Raw genomic sequence first — 24,380 nt, forward strand, 5'->3', positions numbered from 1 at the left:
AACTTGGACAGAAACAAACAATATAAGAACACATAAAAAGATCACTCACACGTTATTTCTTGTTCATTTCGACGGAATTCAGCTCCGTCTTCATTGGAAGAAATAGAAGTAATGACTGATGACCGCGTCATTACTTCTATTTCTTCTTTCTTGACTGATGACCGCGTCATTACTTCTATTTCTTCGGATAAAGACGGAGCTGAATTCTGTCGAAATGATCAAGAAATAACGTTTGAGTGATTTTTTTATGCGTTCATATATTGCTTGTTGCTGTACAAGTTTATATATAGTATATATATAAACTTGTACAGCAGCAAAGCTTGTACAGCAGTTATTCAAAATGGCCTAGTGTATATATATATGTATATATAGTATATATATATATATATATATATATATATATGTGTGTGTGTGTGTGTGTGTGTGTATATACTATATATATAAACTTGTAAAGCAACAACTTGTACAGCAGTTATTCAAAATGGCCTCGTGTATATATATATATATACACATATATATATATATATATATATATATATATATATACGAGGCCATTTTGAATAACTGCTGTACAAGTTTATATATATATATATATATATATATATATATATATATATACACATATATATATACACGAGGCCATTTTCAATGTTCAGTTAATTGTTGTGCTTGGACGTGTTTTGGCTTGTCTTCGATTTTTGCCTGTTCCAAAAAATGGATAAAAAAATATGTATCAAATTTTGTGGGGAAAACGAAATTAAGCGCCCGGACGCATTTAAGATGATGACTGTGGCATATGGAAATGCTACTTTGGACCGAAGTAACGTTTATCGATGGTACAAAATGTTCTCAGAGGGCCGAAAAGATGTGAACGACGAAGAGCGTGCCGGACGACCGAGCACGTCAACAACAGACGAAAACGTAGATGAAGTGAAGAAAATAGCATTGGCCAATTGTCGAATCACCGTTAGATAAGTTACCAAGGACCTAAACATATCGATTGGCTCATGCCATTCGATTTTTACCAATGATTTGGGTATGACACGGGTTGCCGCGAAATTCGTATCAAAGTTGCTCAATTTCGACCAAAAACAGAAACGCATTAACATTGCTAATGAGGTGCTCGACTCTGTCCGCGACGATCAAAATTTGCTCCAGACGGCCATTACAATGAGTTTATGGTAATGATGTGGAAACTCAAGCTCAAGCGTCCCAATGGAAGCTGCAGTGCGAGCCAAGACCGAAAAAAACGCGCGGAGTTCGGTCGAATGTGAAAGTTTTGCTTACAGTTTTCTTGAATTGCAGGGGTCCATGAATCCATGCTTGGTGCATCATGAGTTCTTACCGCAGGGTAGAACGGTAAATAAGAAATATTACCATCAAGTCAATGCGCAATTTGCGAGAAGCAATTCGCCAATAACGCTCGGATTTGTGGAAAATGGAAAATTGGCTTTTTTACCACGTCAACGCCCCTGCTCACACATCGTTAATTGTGCGCGAATTTTTGGCCAATAACAACAAACTAATGATGCCGCAGCCACCGTATTCCCCAGATCTGGCCCCCAGTGGCTTTTCTTGTTCCCGAAACTGAAGAGGCCCATGAAAGGACGACGCTACCTTACGATTGACGAGATAAAGACTGCATCGGAGAAGGAGCTGAACAAAATCACAACAAAATGATTTTTTGAAGTGCTTCGAGGATTGGAAAAAACGTTGGCACCAGTGTATAATATCTTATGGGGATTACCTTGAAGGAGACAAAACCGATAGATATCCATGAATAAATAAATATTTTTTGGAAAAATACAAACGTCGTGATACCTTTTGAATAGACCTTGTACAGGGTCGCACCCAAAAGTGGTAGGACTGATTTTTTTTGCTAGAATTTTATCAACAATACACTTGCATCAAATTAATCATCTTCAAAGTATGCTCCTTGAGCTGCTACACACTTAGTATAACGTTGCTCCCATTCCCTGTACGCCCGCTGGAAATTTTATTTGGGGATGCCGTTGATGACCCTCGTCGAAGCCTCTTGAACGGCCTTTATCGAGTCAAAACGTCGTCCCTTGAGCTGTCTTTTCATCAGGGGGAAGAAGAAGAAGTCCGGTGGTGCCAGATCGGGAGAATAGGGCGGGTGCGGCAACGTGGCAACGCCGTATTTGGCCAGGAGCTGTCTGACGACGAGCGCGCCATGGCAGAATTTTCGGCACCATCTTGGCGCACACCTTCCGCATGGCCAAATCCTGTGAAATAAGGCGTTGGACGTTGGATGCAGACAGACCCAACTCGTCTGCAATTTCTTCACTCTGTCCACATTCGTGTCGGTTCTTGCCGTCGACGGCCGTCCGGAGCGATGGTTGTCTTCGACGAGCTCCCTACCCTCTTTAAACAACTTGTGCCACTCAAATACTTTGGAACGGCTTAAGGCAAAGTCCCCATAAGCCTGCTTGATCATATCGAGGGTCTCAGTATCCGTCCTCCCGAGTTTCGCACAAAACCTCACGGAATAACGTTGCTCTGAATTCAGATTCATTTTGTTTTTCGACGCGGACAATAAACTTGCTTCACTAAAAACGGTGTCCTCACTCAACGACAGCCCGCAGAGAACTGAGATTGGTGTTGGTCTGTTGATAAGAGCCCCCTCCACCTTACCCTGCCAGGCAGACCCCCCTCCACCGCTCCGTTCGTGCCAGAGAAAATCAGTCCTACCACTTTTGGGTGCGACCCTGTATATATATCCAATCCCATGGAAATAGATATAAGGAAAAGGAATAGGAATTTTTTAGAGATTAAAAAGTCTAATCTAGTGGTAAACCTATAGTCTAATAATTTACATCGATGAAAACAATTCCCGAGCGTTTAAGCATAACATGCTAGAATAATTTTACTTCCGAAAAAAGTCAAATTTATATTAGAAGATGCAATTTACTAAAAACAAATTCGACGTACGGCGAATCATAATGAATTCTAATGGCATTCCACATACGGGATCAGCATGCGAGACAGCCAAGGGCTGACCGAAGAGCTTCAAACTTGAGGGCATCACTGACTAAACGGCCCCGCCTTATCCCTTTGCTCTCGACCTCGGCTCACAAGTTGTGACCCTTGAGCCCAGGGCTGTTTGTGGTCAGCCTCTGGAACCCCTTAATGAGTGGTCTTGGTTGAGGAAGGTTGGGCAAGGTTTTAAGCCAGCCCAAGTCAAAATTACAGATTACTCGACCTAGGGCCCTGTGGTTTACCATAGCTCAAAGCGACGAATGAATTCAACTAATAAATGCATGATCTCATGGCACGTCACCACCGTATCTCTCGGTGAGAACTTCACTTTGCGTTCGAGTAATCGCGATGAAGCTCTATCCGGTTTCAATATGTAACCGAAAAAAACTCCGACTCATTGCGGAAGTGGTTGGAGGTGGTATAAGTTATGCGAAGGGTGATGTTACATACTATGTATATTAGAGCCCCTCGTCATAACTTTCCTCCCCCGAGTATAAATACCTGAGTGTAAAAAATATGATTCCTTTGAGAACTCCAGTATGGTATGAAACAGACGAGGTACCCAAGTATCTCCTTCTTTTCCCTTCTTTTTCTTTTACTCCGTGCAGGTCGAGGAACGACTTTAAAGAGGCATCCACGCCCTGCGGCCATGCGGAGGTTAAGAAGCCATCCAACTCCAGTGCGTAGTCTCTCCGTAGGTGGATGACGTCTCCATCGACTTTTAGCGAGTCCTCATCCTCTCTCTCTCTCTCTCCGTATGCGATGCATTTACATAAATACCTCCTCAGACTTTGGCGTCTTGTATTCCCCGGCGCGACGAGACTGCTTTCGTGCCAAGCAAGAGAAGGATGAAGATTCACGCCTCAAGACACGGCAGGCGTTCGTTCAGAGGAGAGGGTAAGGGGTGCGAGGTAGAGTTGCGGAGTCGGAGAGGGTCATGGGAGGGAGTTCGGAATTGCGAAAACACGGTCGCTCACTCTCGCATCCAGAGCCGCGTCCCCTTTCCTTCCTACTTTTGAAGGAGTGGCCTGGGAGCGGAAGAGGGCCTCTTCCTTCTATCCCCCTCTCGGCACGCGAAGAGGGCTAACGCACGCACGATGGGCCATCCCGCAGCCCTGGTCCTTACCACCCTTCCCTCCTTTCCCCGCGTGCACCCCTTTCCTTTCCCCCATTCGCTCCAACCCCCTTCTCCCCTTCCACACACACAAACTCCCCCGCACGGGGTCAATCGATCCCCGCGAGGAGACATAAAGAGTATGTCGTGTTCTCAGTTCGCAGCGTGGTAGGACGAGGGTGATGGAAGAGGGAGTTTAAGACATGGTGAAGATGGGAGGGAAAGAGAGAGAAATAAAAACTTCACTTTCGCGCCCGTGCCTAGACACTCAATTAAGCTAATCGTTGCAATAGTGGAAATGCACAAAATCGTCATTTCATGCCGATTTGTGGTTGCCACTGGACGATCAGACTGGATTCCATGACGAGGAATTTCTGTTTTCTGAATCCTTTTCAAATGGGGACCAAAATACTAAGCTTAAGGGTATGGATTTCATGCGAATAAAATGAGAATTTATGACTAGCCAATCCTCATAAATCCTTAAATAGAGCGAGCATCCATTCGAGCGTTCGTTCGAATGGAAAATACCACGATAACGACTTTTGAAAGTCTTACGCTACTGATCCAAAACCAACTCCACTTTTCGGAATATTTTTCTCCGTCCAAAATGATCAGTAAACCCGACTTTAGTTTTGTTCAAATGGTATGTAGGATCAGCGATTGTTTGAACTGCTTATCCTACTAATTATCGCAGACAGTAGTTCTAGTAAAAATAATCGAAAGCATTTTTAAATTATTTTCATCATTCTGAATGGTTATTTCATGCAAGCAGTGGTGCTTAGGGTGTTGCTAAACATTTTCCCCTCCATTTTCTATTTCTATGGGTAATACTTCGAATGTCTTTTTATAAACATTCCTATTCAATCTATTGAAAAAGAACTTTTTGCAGCACAAAAATTGAGCCCCTATCCATTTTTTATCCAAATTCATTAATAGATTTTTAGAAAAACTGCAATGTAAGCTGTGCTAAATATTTGCCGTGTTCCCTTTCAGACGCTTGGAGTGTTTCTATTTTGAAAAACGGTAATTCTCAGGGCTCAGTGGCTAGTAAGTCTGTCTTCATTATGACAGGATAAATGTAATACACATGGAATAGTTAACCAAGTTTTTTAATACTTATTAAGATATTGTTGTCCCATACTTTTTATTTTGATGGTCTGTCGTTTAAGGTAGGTTTAAGACCGACACAAACTTAACACCCACCTATTTCTTAACTTCAATTATTAATGCAGCTTTACATCCCTCATTGTATGTCTTCCTTCGACGTTAAAGTCCGCATACATTCCATTACCTTCTTATTTCTTACGTTTTCCCCACAATGTTGTGCTGTTGTATAGGCTTTTAATGACATAAAGTTGCTAATCAAGAGTAAAAAAGTGAGAAATTAAGGTAACTTAATAAGATTTTTGGTCACTGATATGGCAAAATAGTCACTTGTGCGACATTAAGTACTGTCTTGGAAAATTTAATGGTATAATTTTCCAATGCTTTATGAAAGGTACCGGCGCAGTGAACACAGTATGTTTATCATGTCGAGTAGGACATTAAACGAAGATTTGAATTTCAGTCGTGGTTTTCGGTGAGTAGTAAAAAACCTGTCCACAGAATAACTCAAATTAAATTTTGGAACATAAATAGAAATACATTTAAAAATCATTTTTGATAGTTCACCTCCGTAAAATAGTGAACTTTGAAGCAAATAGTTGACATTTCAAGTAAATTTAGTCGGACTATATTTTCCATGCGTGAGCAGTCTCCTGAAACATTAAAATATGAGCAATCGGTGGTAAATTAGGGACATGGCTATCCCAGTGAGAGGCGCGCTCATTCAGGGTAGAGATATCGTACCATGATGCTATGCTCTTGACCAAACCGTGTTTACTGTTCAAAATGACATCGGGAGTCGGATAGTCTAAAATCCAAATGCCAAGGATACTTATATTGATAATTTTGCTTGCATGACTTTTGAACGCAAAGAGACAGTGTATTATTTCAAAAAAAAACTCCTTGAACCATATTAAAACATTAAGTATTGATGGAATTGAATTGAAGTTTCATGGAATCACGTGATTAGACACGACCAAACTCGCCAGCATTAATGGCCCTTTATGTAAGTTCACCGACCGGCACCAAAGTGGTTAAATATTGTGATACAAAAATATGTACTTTTGAAGAAAATAACTAATTGAATGATATGTCATGGTGAAAAATGTCGTCGGGATGTTTTACATTCACAACGAGAGTAAATTACTTTCCTTCACTTGATACTCAATCCGACCACGAAATAGTAAAAGCATCCTCCTCCCGCCCATCCGGTCCCACGTTAATGGCATTTCGAACAGAACTCCTTCCTCTAACGCGAATGCACGCACCGGCAATAAGTTTCAGCACTTCCTTCCGTCTCAAACGAAAATGTGACTCTTGTCAATGGCCTCCAATTTCAGAGTCGCCCGAGGGATTATCCCAAAGTTGCCCTTTTGCCGTTTTGATCGTCCTTTCAACGTATGAGTTTGCCAGATATCCGTCATTGTGATTTAAACAGGATTATAAAAGTTTAACTTAGATTTTTTACACAGAATTCAATTCTTCTTCTTATTAATTCATGCCAAAATGCACTTAACTTTTCCAATATTTGTGAAAAATGATTATGAATTGCAAAACAAATATTTTCTCAAAATATATTTAGAAGTTTATCAAACCGCAGCGAATTAGGTCGTCCCCGATTGAAAATGGAATGAATAAGGAAAACTGCATTCTCAAATGAAAAATATTCAATATTCGACGATGGTTTCTTTACTGGCCAGCCTCGTCAGATGATAAGATTATCCTGGCTTCTAGTGCTGATCTTGTCAATGTTTTTTTCATATTAGTTTGAGATTTTGGATATTTTTCAGACGTATTGGTTGGTCTCTCAGATGGAGCATTACCGTATTTCACAATAAAAATATAGTAAGTACTTTTCCTCCCTAATAAAAAGTAAATCATGACCTACTTTCACAACAAAAGAAATTCCGCAGTTGCAAACCCCATCCACGCCTCTGAACGCTCTACCAAAATTACTGCAGGGAGGGTTTAAGGTGCTTTTAATGATTAAATCATATCACCAAGCTAACTTAGATAGTAAATATGTCCATTGTGAAAGCACAACCTATCGGTTGCATTGGAAGGTTTCGAACTCGCATCCATTGCATTATCGCTAACAAGCATGATCCCCACCGGTTAAATCGGAGTGCATCATTAAGGAAATTAGAAGATGTAAAAGAGTGGCAGTTTTGCTTAGCGGAAGGCCGGGGAAAGTGGATAGGATGAACAAAGGGAATGAGAAGAATTTTCATATTTTCCTCTAGAGAGCCGCAAACATTGAATAATACATCGTTATCGTCCAGTAAACTGCTCTGCAGAGAGAGATTTAACTTTTGTCAGATTTATTTGTTGAAATAAAATTTCAATTTTATAAGATTTTATTTTAATGTTCTGAATAAATTTAGATACTCCAATGTTAACTTGCTCTGATGTAAAATTGTAAACTTAACGCAATGTAATTATCCTGTGTTGCGCACCAATAGCTACACGATGTGATCTTCAAATGGGATTAAGCTCGTGTTACCTTTTAAGCGTATTACCCGGAATTTGTGGACTAGTTTGCCGTTAATATGATTCTGGGGAAAGCAAATCACCTATTTGCTATAGCACCGGTTGTGGATTTCATTCCATTTTTAATTAAGTTATATAAATCTCCGAATTTTTTTTAATTATAACATTATTTTATCAGAATTTCCTAAAAATCTAAAGGAAATTCCTAAATAATGATTCAACACTGTATTTTAAGTACGAATAACTGAAATTAATTTAACTTCCAGATTTTAAATTTGCGTTGATGGAATTTGGTGCATGGTCAACGCGCGTGGGATTTTTACTATCAAACCAGTTAGAATTAGACTTAGAAGGGTGTTAAGATAGTGTACATGGTGCATGAACTATTCTAGTTGTTGGATCTGTAATCCATAACTTACATGCACATATCTTCGAGTCGAGCATGTATACTTTCTCGATCAATCCTCGATGAAGTTTTTTTTGCGTTCATAAATTTCGCCTTAACTCGAAATATGTTGATTGAACCTTTTATTGCCACACTTTTAAAATTACTTTGCTTAATTGCTTTTCCTAATATATCGTACATCTAGTCAAGACGAGTGTTTTAGAAGTAATGACATGTATCAAAAGAGTGATACCCAACAAATAGGGTCGCAAGAAAATAAAAACTAATGCATATTGATGGCAGCTTATGATATAGTTTTATAACAAAATGTTATTAATAGTATTATTACTATTTAATGTAGGCTATGGATTGAAGCAGATTGAATTGAATCATGAAATTCTTTGCCTTTCCTAACAAAATACCACCTGATATCTGACACAATAGAAAACTCTTCATCAATTCCGGATTCTTAGTTCCTTTCTTAATCCCGTCCAATGTCCATCTTCTTGCCTCCTTTGAATTTCTCCCACCAATTCCCTTTCTTCCCCTTCCGTGCCTAATATTTCCTCTTATGTTTTCCTTTCTGTCTAAATGTATTTCACCTTTGCCAATCCCCTTCGCACCAACGTCTCAAAATCTCTAATCTGTGCCTAATATTTTACTCCAACGATCATATTTCCACGCCGTACAAACCTATGCTTTGTATCACAGTTTTGACGAACCTTTTCTTAATATTCTTACCCAAAGTCCCTGTCATCAATTCCCTCTTCATTTTCTAGCATCATCCTTCGTCTTATGTCCCGATTATTTTCACCATTTCGGTTCAGAGCACTTCGCTCTCGATGTCTGATCGAATACTTTAACCAGTTAAACTACCGAGGCATCCTCTTACCCTTCGAAATTTTAGGGAGTTTGAAAAAACTTCGAAGTATAAGAGTACTCCTTGGTAGATAAAATGGATAAAGAACTCGGTAGAACATCAAGGGATCCGGGTTTTAATCCCGATCAAGACGAAGGATTTTCACACTTTGAAAGTAATGTACCATTTTATAATATTTAACTTAGCTTTTATATTTCTCTAAAAGCCCATAACTTTGTTTTTTTGCATTTAATCTCATCCCATATCTATCGCAATGATTCGTAATACTCTCAGTAATATTTGCAACCCCTTTGGCTGATTGTTAAACTAAAGGTTGATCATCCGCAATCCTAACCGATATTATTAATTGCCCATAAATTTTAATTCTAATCTCCGGTTCTTCCTTCCTTTTTCTTTCCTCATCCATACTCTAAAACTTACTGGTAATAATGGACACCGTTGTCTTCCTAACACTGTCCATCCCAACTCCCCATTTGTCACTCACACCTGAGAAGACTGCGACATGCACAGGTTACGGATAAGTCACCAATTCTTACATCAGTGCTCCCATTCTTCACTGCATTTATAATTCTCCTCTATTTACTCTGTGGCAAAAAGTAATAATTTAAAATAGAAGAAACAATGACTTCAAAGTAATTGTAAATAAATCTGGTATGTTCATTTCTTCCGTATCTATTTATAACTTATCACGCACCATAAAAAAGTCAAAAATTTCTCTGTGCTGAAAAAGGAAGTTTGCCTTCAATTCAATTATGCGTAACATTCTACTTTAATAAACATGCATTGAACATACTTTTAGTGAAAAATTAAATGGTTCGTTTGCAAATTGTGTGACTGGCGTCATTCCAAAAGTTAGCATATGTACTTGAGGGTGAATATTACTGAGGAACAAGTAATTACTGGCAGTAGAACATGGAGGTATTGTACGAATATCATTTGTCTGAATGAAAATCTGGGTATTCTTGTAATAAAAATGGACTTAGTCATGGCACTGCAATTCCTTTGTTAGATTTATAGGATTCCTTGACAAATACCTTCTTTCTCTTTCTTCCGGGACCTGCTCTCCCCTTCACCGTATCTCATCGCTCGCCCCAAGACCACTCGCCAGTTCTAAGTATAATACCTTACGTCGCATTGTTTTCGTAACTCTCCCCGTCCACCACCCCTGCCTATAGCACCCCATCATTTTACCGTCTCTTTACCTGGCCCCGGACTCCACCTCCTCCTTCCTTTGCGCTCTCATTAAATCCCTTTCTCCCATCCCCCGGCCGATCCTCCCCACAGCATCCACCCCAACGAGACCCCACTCCATCAATCCTCCCCTTTCTGACGCACCTCATCCCCCTCCTCTCCCTCCGAATCCCTGCCCGAGGGCACCCCTACCTCCCCTCTATCCCGAACAAGGGCCCCTATAACAAGGAGTCACCCTTCTCCATAATGAGGCTGCAGGCAGGACACGTTAATTTGTATTATCGTCGTTGGCCACGCATGAGCTGCCTCAAAATCAGCCCCCAAAAGGACCGTGGAGAGGGGGTAGAGGGTAGGAGGGGAAGAGGGGTTGGATGTGGGTGGGGTCGCTCCAAACCTGGAGCGCGGGGAGAGGAGGAGTTGGGATGAGACGCGAAGGAGAATGGGGTAAAGAAGTAAATTGAGAGGGTGGGTAGGGAAGGGGAGTTCCAAACTCGGGTTTCGAGGTGGTGGAGATGGCAGTCACCCCGGTACGACGCGACCCAACCCCCAGTGAAATCACGGCGGCAGCTCTCCAACGTTTACGTGAGGGAAAACACCATCGAGCGATCCATTGTGACTGGAAAAAGTTTCACGTTAGTATCATAGCTTGTGAATGAGGCAGGGAGGTGAGGATGCAAGAAATTATTGTTGGAAAAGTGCCTTCAATGTGCGCGAAAGAACTGAAACCATGTAAACTCCTCCACCACTTAACCTGACGGATAAAGGTCATTTAGATATATTCTGCCATTTCTGTAGTACTACTAATATAAATCCATTACACCCCTTTTTCCTAATAGAGACAAAAGAGCATTCACATTCGCTTCGACGACCTGTAAAATATACCACGTATTCCATTCCTGACTCCGTTCTTTCCCTTGCGGCGTATTACGTGTTATACTGATCAGAGGCATAAGTTTTCAAGACAAGTTGGTAAACTGAGAAAAATTAACGGTGAAGAAAATTCCCAACGCCTTCACCCAGGACAGGAATTCTGAATGTGGATAACACCCTCATCCTCAGAATTTTTTATCTTTTTCCCATTCCAAACTCTAGGTTGCACACGTTCTGACTACATTTTCCCTTTAATTGTACATATGGTGTCATTATTTACAAATTTAAGCGACACGCTGTCCATGAGGTTGGTATTTACTTGAAGAGAGACGTATTTTCCCTCAAACAATTTAGATTTGCGTTAGGGAAAGTACGTTCTGCAGAATGCATCAGGGTTTTAGTTCCTCTAGAAAATGTTGTTGAAAGCAGACCCTATAATTTCAATATTGTCCTAAATAATCGGATCCTCCATGATCCTACTCTCCTTCTTTGACCAAATCATTCCTTTTAGCAGGTATCTTAAACATCACCTTCTTAAAAGCATACGATATGAATTCTTGATTATTTAGAAGTTTACTTGGTGGTGGCATATCAATGAAAATGTTAACCTGTAAATTCATGCAATTAGTATCTTCAATGGCAGATACTTGTAGGTCCAAAACTGTGAGGTTATAATATTGCATGACATAAGCTAACCCAAATTACAAATTTTATCCCATCGCAAACAGTATTTCAATGTGCCATGGGGAACGCACCAGAATTAGTTTTGAACACATTGTAATGACACTTTAAAAGTCTGATGACATAATTTGTGGTTGGTTTAATTTTACTATCCTTATTTGGTAATAGTACTTGTTGAATTATTTAGTAATATCAATTTTGTTGATAAATCTGCTAATTAGTGAGTTTGGTACGATAGTGATACTTTTAGGTGACAAAGTATTTTGTTTTCTTTTAATACCCTCAAGCAACAAAGCACCCTGAGAAAAGAATTGACAGGAAAATATTCTTTGACTGATGGTTGAGGCCAATATTCTTTAGGAAAATAGAATAGGAAAAAGAATTTGAGGAAAATATTCTTTACCACAATCGTAAAAAAATAACTTTTAACGTATTAGTTTCAAACATGGCGAGACTGGTTATTTCGTAATTTCTCGTTACGTTAACGGTGAGTCCACATGATTCGATTCTAATTATATGTGAATCAATTTAAATTATACGAGCACATTGTACCTCCATTAAAACTAATGAATGCCATCCAAACAAACCGACGAACTCCCACCTTTCTTCACTCCTCCCTCCCGCTATTAATCTTTTTAAGCATGTCGACACAATCAGGAAATTTTGAACTCTTCTTTGAAGAGCGCAGCCGTTTCTTAGGCTTTCCTTTTATTCAACATTCTGTGTATCATGTGTTGTTTCCATGCATGATTGACGGGTCACTGCCGGGGGTTGTAATTTCTCATTAACCTTGAGGGTGCGTTGGTGTGTTTGACATTCGCGAAAGTCACTGTATATCACAAATCAGGGTGAGAGAATTAACATGTCTTGTAGGTGACTTATCATGTCTTCAATATATTTTCACTTTGTGCGTTATTTGGACCACTGTGAGTTCTCTGGCCCTGGGAGTGAGTGCTTGGGATGGGTCCGAGGGGCCTTACACACTTCCCCATGCATCCTCTTACCCTGTCGCCTCACCCTCTCTCACTAACCTCGCCTCCCCTCCCCCAACCCTACTCCTCGCCAAGAGAACAGTACTTGATGAAGGCGGAGAGACGGGGGAAACGCATTATTATTCGTGTGAACGCCCCTTTTTGTATTATATCTATTTATACTAAAAGTAGTGGCGATTTTTTTCTCGTATTGTTAAAAAAGCCTGGGTATCTCAAAACCCGAGGGTTTTCACACCTGGCTTCGGATCCCCCCGATGGGTTGAAAACCACAGTGGAGAGATGGGTGGAGGATCATTGTTGATAAATTCTCCAAACCCTGGTATTTTAAAACCTTTCCACAGAAACTTGAAAAAAACTAGTTCTTGACAGGAATAACATTTGCACATACAAAATATTTTGCAAAATTATCCGAGAAAAACTTCGCCATGTACGTGCACTGTGGGGGTTCCCTTGGTTACGAAAATACTCGTGGAAAATGGAAAAACAGCCTCGAAACGCTTTTCGTCATTTATTTAATTTTTCTTTTCCACGTTTTTTGAAACCATCTGTGCCAATCCAAGTTTAAATCAAATGAAACCATTGCATCTCCTGCAATGCGCTGGAAAATCTGTTTAAATCAGGCATTCACGCAAAATCGAAAATGGTGTCAGGCACTAAGCGTCATGATCTCATAAGCGCCTGAAATGAATTACGCTGGCTCTACTCCTAACTGTATCAAGGCTGTATGTGACTCCCATCACGCTCCTGGTGTCTCTTAGCAGCTGAAAGGAATGAAATCACACCCCTGTACCAAAAACGAGACGTAAATTACACAGTCCCCTGAATGAAATGCACGCATTCATTTCTCCGTAGGGGAAAAAACATTATTTTTTCAGCCATTAGAGCCACTGAATTTAGAGCCAACATATATTAACGTTGGAACAATATAAATATTCATTAGGCAAAGATGTAAATGTTAATCAGGATTTGATATACGCTTCGGGAGAAGAATTGATCTTCCATAGCACGACGCTGCATTCCAGGAAAGCAATTTGAGCCCGGCATGTAGGCGTAATGACCTCATCTTGTTTATATGCAAATGATGGGATCTTTAGGTTATTTCGAGCGGCCACATTGCTGAACAAGCCCGCTCTTTCGTCCTTCCCAGTGGTTGATAGCTTTAAGGCATTTTTATCCAAGCTAATCAAATTAGCGGACAAAAACTCTGAACTTATTCCGATTACAACACAAAGCCCTCTTGTATTTCCGCTGGTGTGTCAGGCAGCAATGAGACTGCAGTGTTTGAGGTTCGTTGAACATAGAATGGCTGGCATGTCATGTATTCTAGCAAACGATTGTGAAACCTCAGAGCACCCAATGTGCTCAGTTTTATTGTATTCTGAGTCTAATCCCAGTTAAGAGCAACAGCAAGCACTTCAAAAACAAAAACGAAGACCAAAGAAACAGCCTTTAGAGGATGAACGGGAAGGATTTTGATAGTAACGCTTATCATCTTTTATTCAACGTATGGTTCCACTGGTAAATCTGTACTTGGATGAGGCACTATTTGTTGTAATGAGAGCAAAAGTAAATTTTGCCGTCAAATATGACAATAAATATCATCGAATTATACAGGATCTTCCCATGTCATGCCTTTCTCAATTCTTTAATGTTTTACAAGTGATCTTCGACAATAATAATTCATTCTTACAGCTGATCTAAGGTATTATTTTAAATATATATATATATATATATATATATATATATATATATATATTATCATATTTCAAGGATAATCCCTAAAGAAACAAGTCTCTTCAAAATGATGAAGCGATAGAATAAATGGATACTTTTCTAGCGTATTTTCTTAACGAAATTTATCACTTCACTACTCATGTGCGTCATCGAATCAGCACGTAATCACAGAAGCTAAGCCTTCAAACCATTACTAGCTTTGAAGCGTTTCCCAGGTAGCTGAATTCCAGCGGAAGTTTAAATTACACTTTCTTGGTTTGATGTGATGTTGCCTCGTAATGAATCCAATTTAGAATCTCGAACCGCATTATCAGAGTAAAGAAAATCCTGATTCTACAAAAATCCCGGAAGAATGACAGCAAGAACATCAAACGGGGCGTAGAGTGGGGAGATATCACAAGGACATCTAAAGGACTCCCGAAACGGCAGACCTTCCAATTAAGCGCATAAAAAAACCATTTCAGAAGAATATTCCCTTCTCCACTCAAGTAAGCCATTCGACTCAAACATCGCCGGCGAAATGGAGCCATTCCGTACCCTAAGTATGGTATCGGGAATGGAAAAAAACGCGTGTTCAAGTGCCTAATCTCACCCCTTATCGCAGCCAAAATGAAGGCTCATTCCTTAAAATAGGGTAGTATTTGTTCCTCACCCACGAAGGAGTAACTCGAGGAAACTTTGAACAACTTCTTTCCTTTCTTTCCCTTTAATTTTTAGTTTTGATGTAGGTGATGTATTGTTGCTATTGATTCGCACGGATTTTGAGAAACCTCGCAATATGTTCACATTGGTGAAATGTTTTGCTAACTGAATACAACCATTGGCGTAGGTCAGGCAAATGAGCATTAGTCATACAAAATTGGAACTTTCATGGAATGTGGGAAAAATGAAAACCGTAAGCTTTAAGTATCGTGTCGAACTTTTTGAAGACTAATTTTTACGTGAGTGTTCTTCTGTTGAGAAAGAAAAATATTTTGGTGGTAAATGTTGTTTCATATGTAAACTGTTTCACTTTAAACAAAAGTGTAAATACAATTAAATCCACTCGCTTTTATGGTTCTCTTTTCATTCTATATATGCACTCAGTAGACATCAGCTTCAAATTGATATGATTCTGCAAATTACTTATTGAAAGATCGGTCCCAAAAGTAGCATGACTTATTTCTTCCCGGATAGACGGGCGGCAGTATGTCAATATGTACTACCGATGACATTTTCCCTCTAAGGTTCCATTAGCATCTATCCTTACTTGTTGATTCTTTCCAGATGAGGAAGTCTACCTCCCCTCCAAACACATATAATTACCTTGGTTAGGTATCTTTTTTCAAATGTTTGTTCTTCATTTCACTCTTTATCCCTCATACTTCAATATAATTGTAATAATTTGCCACAACTTGGATGACTTTTTGAATTCACATCCCACTTTTCATTGGTACAATCTGTGTTGAAGTGTAGATATGTTTGTACACTAGCCGAATATCAATTAAAATTTTCAGTGAATCTATCTTGACCCAACGATGAAGAAACTGCCTCTCTGAGATCAAAATTCCAAGATTTCAAATATGTACAACAATATTTGCAAAAGTCTGATATCTTTTATCACATTAATTATTCAGATATTACTTTATTATTAATATATAATTGTTGTTATGATTATTTAATAATTTTTATTGTAGCTGTTAAGCAGTCTCTGCAAAAATCTTTACCAATATGCCAATAACAATATATAATATGTAATATATGCATTTATAATCAATTGTTAATGATAAAGGAAATATTTCTCTGATTGTATTCATTCCAAAAGAGTTGGTTGATTCTATTTTTAAATATTTCATTTGATTTAAGCTAATATAGAGTTAAAGAATTCCCTTAAACTTTTAATTGTAATATAATGTTACAAGATGAAAAGTGGAGGGCAAAAAATAAGATGTCTCTGAATTACAATTTGTGGGTTGAAAAACTGGTGGGATGTATAATGTCAAAATATTTCTACTAACTATGAAATAAGTGTATTTGAAATCCATTATTGGAACAGGAATTTTATTAAATTTATGCACGTTCATTTGTGATAATATTTTATTCTTCTGCTGTAGTGAAAACCCTAATATTTTGAAATTTAGGGAATTTTGTGAATAGTTTAAGCACCAAAGTAACTTTAAATTTACAGTCTGTCCACCAGTAATTTAATTTGTGGGATGCTTTTGACTTCCCATATGGAAACAGCATATCCTCAAGCATTCTTTCTTGAAAATCAGCCTATCTCTGATTGACCATTGGAGGTTATTTGATATTAGTAATATAAGTCATCAAATGGTTGCAAATTATTATAAATCAAATTCAGTAAGTAATGCATAAAGAGGAAAATAAGAGAAATCATAAGATAATAAAGATCACTGGTATGATTCTATGTGCTAGGATGAGAGGTAAATCCCATTAGAGTAAGCTAACTCACGGCCATAGAAATCCACAGATAGGTAGTATACAAACATCTAATGGTAAATTTATCATTCAAAGTTTGTACTCATAAACGGTTTTCCACAGATAGGTAGTATACAAACATCTAATGGTAAATTTATAATTCAAAGATTGTACTCATAAACGGTTTTCATGAAGTAAGTAATTGATAAGACATTTACTGTGTATTTTTTTAATCCTATCATCTTGAAGCAAACACCTATCACATGAGTGCATTAAATAAAAAGAAAATATATGAATAATCCTAAAAAAGAAAGCATAGTAGCCTAGCAGTTCTAGTATTAACTTACAAACCTAAGGGTTCTCAATTCAAAATCCATTGATACCTCTTGGTAACCCATACTAAAAATTCAAGTAGTGCATTTAGCCTGCCATATGGTATAATAGGAGATGAGCACCATCTTTTCCTATGTAAACTAATCCTCCAGTTTATTTACTTTGGTGGGAGGTATGTACATTGTGTTCCAGTATTCAAGACTGCACTATGATTCTTGTTGCACTATTTGACTCAACAATTTTAGGCACATTAAAACTAATGAAGAAACTTTCCAATAATGATAATATTTATTGGTCTCAGAACTTTAGGAAGTAAAATACAGGACAAGTCAGAGAAGAAACAATCAACTGTTTCAGTGTTCTGAAGACTCCAGACAATCTTCCATAATATAATGGCATTTACCTATCAGAAAATGCTTGAGAAATATCTTAAATGTACCCCTAGAAAGAGCAGATTTTATGTCTAGTGGCAGATAGTTGAAAATTTAAATGGTCCCATGAAAGGAACTCTCATTATGCATAGCAGAAATGTGACAGAACAAATGCACATTAACACTGTCGAGTATTATGGCCATATACTTGTGCAGTAGTGATTTATTTTTTCATGTTATCCTTAACATACATACATAAGTAATAAATATACTGACAAGAAAAAGTTGGAATTTTCAATTCTTTAAGATAAGGTTTGCTCTCACATCATCTGCCACGCATCACTTAGTTTTATTACAGCCTTTCACAGGAACTATTCTTCTAGGAAAGCACTCTTCGGAGTTGTGTTTTGCACTGCTCATGAAATAAATGCACATTTCTTGTATATACTTTCAATTGAACATGGTATCCCAGGACATCTTACGCTCATGGAGAGAATTCACACTATTAATTGGGTGATACCTTTGATATTTCTTGCATACCACCTCCTTTGACTTTGGACTAAATACCATTTGGACATAATGTTCAGAAATGCCTAAGTTGACAACCTTTGAGTGATTATTTTCACTTAGTGATTAGTGACAACAAGGTTGACTTTCCTGGTAGAGGTTCCAGTCTCTCTGGTTGGAGAGCTGGTAAATAGAGTCCATCCATACCGACAAAATTTCACTTAATTTAATGGACAGATCGTTTTGGGAGAATACATCAATGTTGAAATCACCACATATTAGAGCCTTGCTTTTTTCCCATAGTTCATAATAACTGCTCTAATTGTACAAAGAAATTGTAGACATCATCTCCAGGGGGTCTGCAAAAACCCACCACTGTCACGTTTCCCATATTCTGAATGTTTTTTAACTCGATTTCTGCAATTTCTACACTCCTTTATTTAGATATCAGTTTGTTAACAAAGGGGCCTTAAATGAGCACTCACAAAAATACACACACACCAAAATTTTTGTATTCTGTGTGATATGAGAAATTGGCCATAGTGTACCCATTAAAACTAATGATTGGATTTCTTCACTTTTACACCAGTGTTCAATTATGCAGAGAACAACAATGTTGTATCCACACAATTCCAAATTTATTATTGGCACTTTGTCGTTAATATACTGAATGTTTTGGTGTAAGATAGTGCACATAACTGTCATGTGGTTGGCGGCCCTGACATCATTAGTGAGAGCACAGCACAGAATGAGACAGCATTATTCGTTTTATGAGTCTTTATTTACCCCTTTTCAAGTAATGGGGGTCAGGCACCAGGGAGTAGGGACGAGCGAGCACTTACAGGTACAGGGCAAGGCTAGATGTCGCGGGTGTGGTCATAGGCTCAGTCAACGGGCTCAGAGGTGGCATGGGACATCGGGAGAGGCAGGGCAAGACTGGGCATCTCTGGTGTGGTTTTTGGCTGAAACAATGGACTCAGATGCATCACAGGACGTCAGAAGAGGTGCAAGGCATGGATGGGCATCTCTGGTGCGGTCGTAGGCTCGACTGACAGACTCAGAGGTAGGGTAACAGGGGAGGAATGGGGAAGGGAATGGTCGCGCTCCAGGATCATCCCACTTTATAAGGCATTGAGATATCACGGTGATTGCTCCTTTAAGGTGAGGGTGGATGACTTCATAGTAGCTAGATTGTAGAAAAAAGGAGGGAATTTGGTAGCAAACATTGTCTAAATTGCTGGGGGGTACTCCTCCTTGGGAGAGATGATCGTTAGTGGGGGTTTCCGAGGAACCCACACTACATAACGAGCTTATAATTTTGTTTGATGTGCCCTAGTCATGCAGGAGTTGATCTTGGCCTACTCTTGTATCTCGTAATCATTTGGGTCTGCATCTGAGGTTGTAAGGACTCAACAGAAACAGATTCAGCAGACACAGACTCAAGTGGTGAACTGAGTCAGTCCACCCTGATCATGGGAGATGTGTCCATTCCCTGGGTTATTGATACTGTTTTTTGCCTTTTTTTAAATCGATGCGTTAAATCTGGATGCTGTAGCTCCATTTGGCCAGGATTCCTTATTCTTAAATTTGTTAATGATTGGCAAGTCAGTGCCAACTTTAAGAGAAGCTGAATTGGCAGAAACAAATAATTGTTCGCAAGTAAACTCCTTACCTCAGAAGTTTTTCGCCAAGTGGTTTTTGATCTCCTCCAGCTTACTGTGAGGTAAAGCACAGTTCACAAATAACCAAACTCATCTAGGTACACTAGAAAAATCACTAGTGACAGCTTTTGTTTTCTACCTTATTGCTACATTAAAGGAATGCAATTTATCCTGGGTGCTTTGGAGATAAATCCAGTGCATTATTAGTGGAGAGAAACCAAGATTAAAATCCTGGGGATAACTAGGACTTGCCCTTATTGCACACATCCAGATAGTTTGGAGAAGTCCAATGCAATCTGGGTTTGCTTAGGCTATTTAAGCCCAATTTCAGTGGTGAGTCCCTTAAAAATGGCATGAGGAATCCTATCTATCTTAACTTTTAAATCTCAGGATTGCTATATTTTTATATGTCAAAATCATCAAACCTCTCATGTTGTCAGCAGCTCATCAACAACTCTTCCATTGGTTGTTAGATTATGTGTGTCCTATATGACACAGAAAAATGAAGTTAATAGTGACACATGAACTGGTTTTGAAAATTTTGAGAGCATTGGTAGTGGCATCAATTACAGCCATCATGTTAAAATAGGGCAAAGTAAGTCTAAGTAGCAAACATTAGGGGTGTCATTTCCATTTATTTAAATCTTAAAGAGTAATGTTAGACAATGACGTGCCTAGCATCATCCCTAGTCCAATTCATATGAACTTGTGTTTTATTACCTAATATTTCAGTGGTCTTCTACTTTCTATTCTCATTTACTTCAATTGCCTTCGGTATTTCTACTATTTGAAGTATGGAGCTACCATGTATATGCTATATGTATGTTGACAGAAACTAATTTATTTTGGGTGGAACAATGGTTGCAATCATAATCATAGCTAAATAATCACAAAACATATGAATTCTGTGCTGGAAACAGAAAACTTCTTCAAGCAAATATGCCAGGAAAGCACCAGATCTTACTTCAGAAAGTTTTCTTAGTGGAAATACAATTTTTTGTTGATAGTGCATATTGCCTCTGTAGAGTTAGTTGAGGCATATAAATCTATCAAATTTACATTTCAATAGGGCTCATTCTAGTTGAGGCAAAAATTAATCCTTCAACCCACTAAGGTTGTGAAACCTATGAAATCCCACACTTAAGCCCTCTTTACTGTTCAATTTTTCATGAATCTTTTAAATATATTTCTCGATTTCTTGGATTAAACACAAAAGTAACAGCACTGTAATGTGTGAATTAATCATAGATAATATTCAATACCTACTCAATCAATTAATGTAAATCTTATAACCTAAACACAGTAATCAACCCTAAGGTCGGTTTGGTTGGTGATGATAGAGTTCACCTAGTTCTAAGCCCAACGGCGAGTGACATTGACACATCAGGGTAAGGGGACCAGTTCCTTTCCCTGTGCCAGTTATGGTTTCCCAGGAAGATATGGCACCCGAAAAATCACATGGCTTGGGTGGAGCTACAGGTGCCCAGAGAGGCTTGCTCAGGAATCAAACCCAGGCCTTCCAGTCACTAGTCCTCTGGACTACTGACTGGTGGGCCTGGACTACTCTACCCCTGGAGTACTGCAACAGATGCCCATCTCATACAGACATTCAATTATTGAAATATAAATAAGTACTTATAATTTAACATTGAAACCAAAAAAACCTCTTGGTTTCAGTATTAAATTTCTACTTCCACATTTAGACCACTTTTTAGTTGAATTGCTTATATCTAGATAAGCTTATTATTATTAGTAATGGTCTGTCTTAGGAAAGATTTTCGATGGATCCTTGGACTTCACACTACCACACTCCAAAGCCCGGTATAGAATACCCTTGGACCCTACAAAACATTTTTCAACAACTTCTTTTGTAGCTCTGCATAGTTTATACCTCCCTTAGTTCCAACCAAAAACCTAATCCTTCCCTGCCTCTACCTCACTTCCCAGCCTGCTCTCTATTTCCATCTTCAGCATTCCAATGCAGCTCTACATATCCTGCATCCCCTTGTTCTCCTTTCTTTGAATGTTCATCGAAGAGGAGATCCAAACTGAGGCACAGGATGCGGAGCTGCTTGAGATCTGGGAAGCTCTGCCTGCCAAGGAAAAGATGCACGAGAACAGGGAGATCGAGCTGTTTGACTTTCTTGAAGCCAACGAGCACCTCGTGACTGGCGGGTCTTTCATGCTGGAGGAGATTGCGGAGGAGATGCTGTGCAGTGCGGAGTTGGTGGAAAGCAAAGATGACAAGATAACTGTCGAGGAGGAAATTGTTCCATTCAAGGAAGCTCAGTGTACTGGGAGCACTGTCAGGAAGTTCATGCAACAGAGAAGCAGGAAGCCCGATATGATGCAAGTGTGCGATCGGCTAGACAAAGAGATGCACGAGATCCGCCAAAAGAAGATGCACCAGCCGACGATTCTTGACAGCTTTGGACTGATGGGTAACTGGAGAAAATAAAGCTGTTTTTACAAACCCTCGTTACTATGTCACTCTCGCTAATATGCACCTCTTGCTTGGTCCAGACGGGTGGCATAGTAACGAGATTTGACTGTACCTCCCCACGAGTTTGACTGTAATATTTACTACACCTCCCAAACAGAGATACTTGGCTTTTTCATAATAAAACTTATAGGCTGCAGCTGCAGCATGTTAGTGCATTATACAGGAAACCATGTGGCAGTAATGCAAAACAAAATGTATGGATTAAGTTAACAGTTTCAGGCTTAACTTTCAGGAATTCCTTCATGATGAGGGTAAAAAAAACAGAAACGTTACACTTCCACACACTTTCAATGTCCTACGGCCATGATTTCGATGATGTGCAGCATTGAAACCATGGTTGTACGACATTAAAAGTGTGTGGAAGTGTAAGTTTCTGTTATTTTTTACTCTAAAAATGTATGGAAATAAAACATTAAATTGTTCATGAAAAAGTTCCTCCCCATTTTACTTATTTTACTAAAAATGAGCAAAATCTTATTTTCAATTAGTTAGCTCTCAAAAACCTCTCTCAAATATATGCAACAAAAATGTATTCAAAATATGCCGAACAGCAGTAATGAGGTGATTTAATAATGGTCATGTCATCTCTCATTGCATTTCCCAAATTTACATTTTTCATCAAATTGTATAATGTGGGCTACGCAAAATTTCACTCTGACTAACTGGTTGAGAGTCCTGCAAATAATACAGTACTTTCCATTGGTGAGGAAAAATGATAAAGACAGAATAATACAAACCTAAAGTATATGAAGCCTTACTTATCAGCTGTATAAGAAGAATTAGGTATGAGCTAGATATCATCTTGAAAGGGCAAATGAAAGCCATTATTTGAATATACATATAATTATCATTTCAAGCTTTTTCTTCCTCTGGCAGTAGATTGCATTATTTCTTTCGATTTTAATGGTTTAGTATGGATATGAATTCCAAAGAGCACATTAGTTAACCAAGTCCCAAAATTCATAAGTCATATCAGAGCTAAAGTAAGATTTATTTACCTATTTACATACATGTAAACAAACGTCTAAGACCAAAGTGGACATTTGTTTCATGTCCAGCATATAGATTCCAGATATTTGTGGTTTTAGTTTATTACCACTGAGTTTACATGTTGCTAAATATTTTCTTTATAGTAGATTGGCAAATATAGTCAGTCATTGTTACTTTTTCGTTTTTTTTTCAAAGCAGTTCTCTCTCAAATGTATCAGTGGGAAAACTGTAAAAAATGTACATAATGTTCTTTGCCAGATTTTAAAGGTGTTCTTTTCTTGGCAATCATTAAATTTGAATTCCACCTGATAGCATATTTGTTTGCAATGATTATTTTTTATGGCTGACCCCAATTACTTTTTTAAGTATTTGGACAGGTATTCTTAATTTTTGAACGTGGCCTTTTTTTGGCTAACATTAATGTTTTTGTACTGAATCAAGAGATAAATTAAATATAATCATAGATTTGTAAACCTTCCACAAGGTTAAGACCACAGAATAGGAGTTCATGCAATTTCATAAGATGATTAATCTGCACAATTAAAAACCATATACTAAATTTTTTTAAGTCCAGCTTTGGGTTAAAGATGTATGCAATTAAATACTGCTGCATTTAGCCTTTGTATAATCTTGGACTGCGCAAGAGCATCTCTTTGCATCATTGGTTAAATAAGATGAAAAGCACACAAAATAAGGATACACAGATTTTTCTCATGAGATAGATATACATTTACGGATCATACAAAAATGATGTACCGAGCTCTATAATGATATGCAGACCAATACCAATGATTCAGACCATGCACAAATGATCATACAATACAAGACTCAAATTTTTTCACGGATGTACTTGTTTATAGAAATCCTAAGTACCCCCTTTTCCCTTTAGATGATCATGAAGTGATTGTGATCATTTCAATCAACTGGTCCCTTGACTATTCAATATGCATCTCATGCGATGGCTATGTTTAGACTACAGTCCTTTGGTAATCATTACTTTTTATTGAACAAAAAGAAGTATTTTTTAATTCCTTTGTAAGTCCAGTTTGTTATTGAAGACCAATGGTGGCATTTATATATGCTTACTTTAGAATCAAGATCCAAGAAAATTAAAGTGGTTTGTCGCCAGAGTAGAAAGATAGTCAAGCTCTTCTCT

The sequence above is a fragment of the Hetaerina americana genome, unplaced genomic scaffold (genome assembly GCF_022747635.1).
Source record: "Hetaerina americana unplaced genomic scaffold, ioHetAmer1.1.p SCAF_10, whole genome shotgun sequence".
NCBI lineage: Eukaryota > Metazoa > Arthropoda > Insecta > Odonata > Calopterygidae > Hetaerina > Hetaerina americana.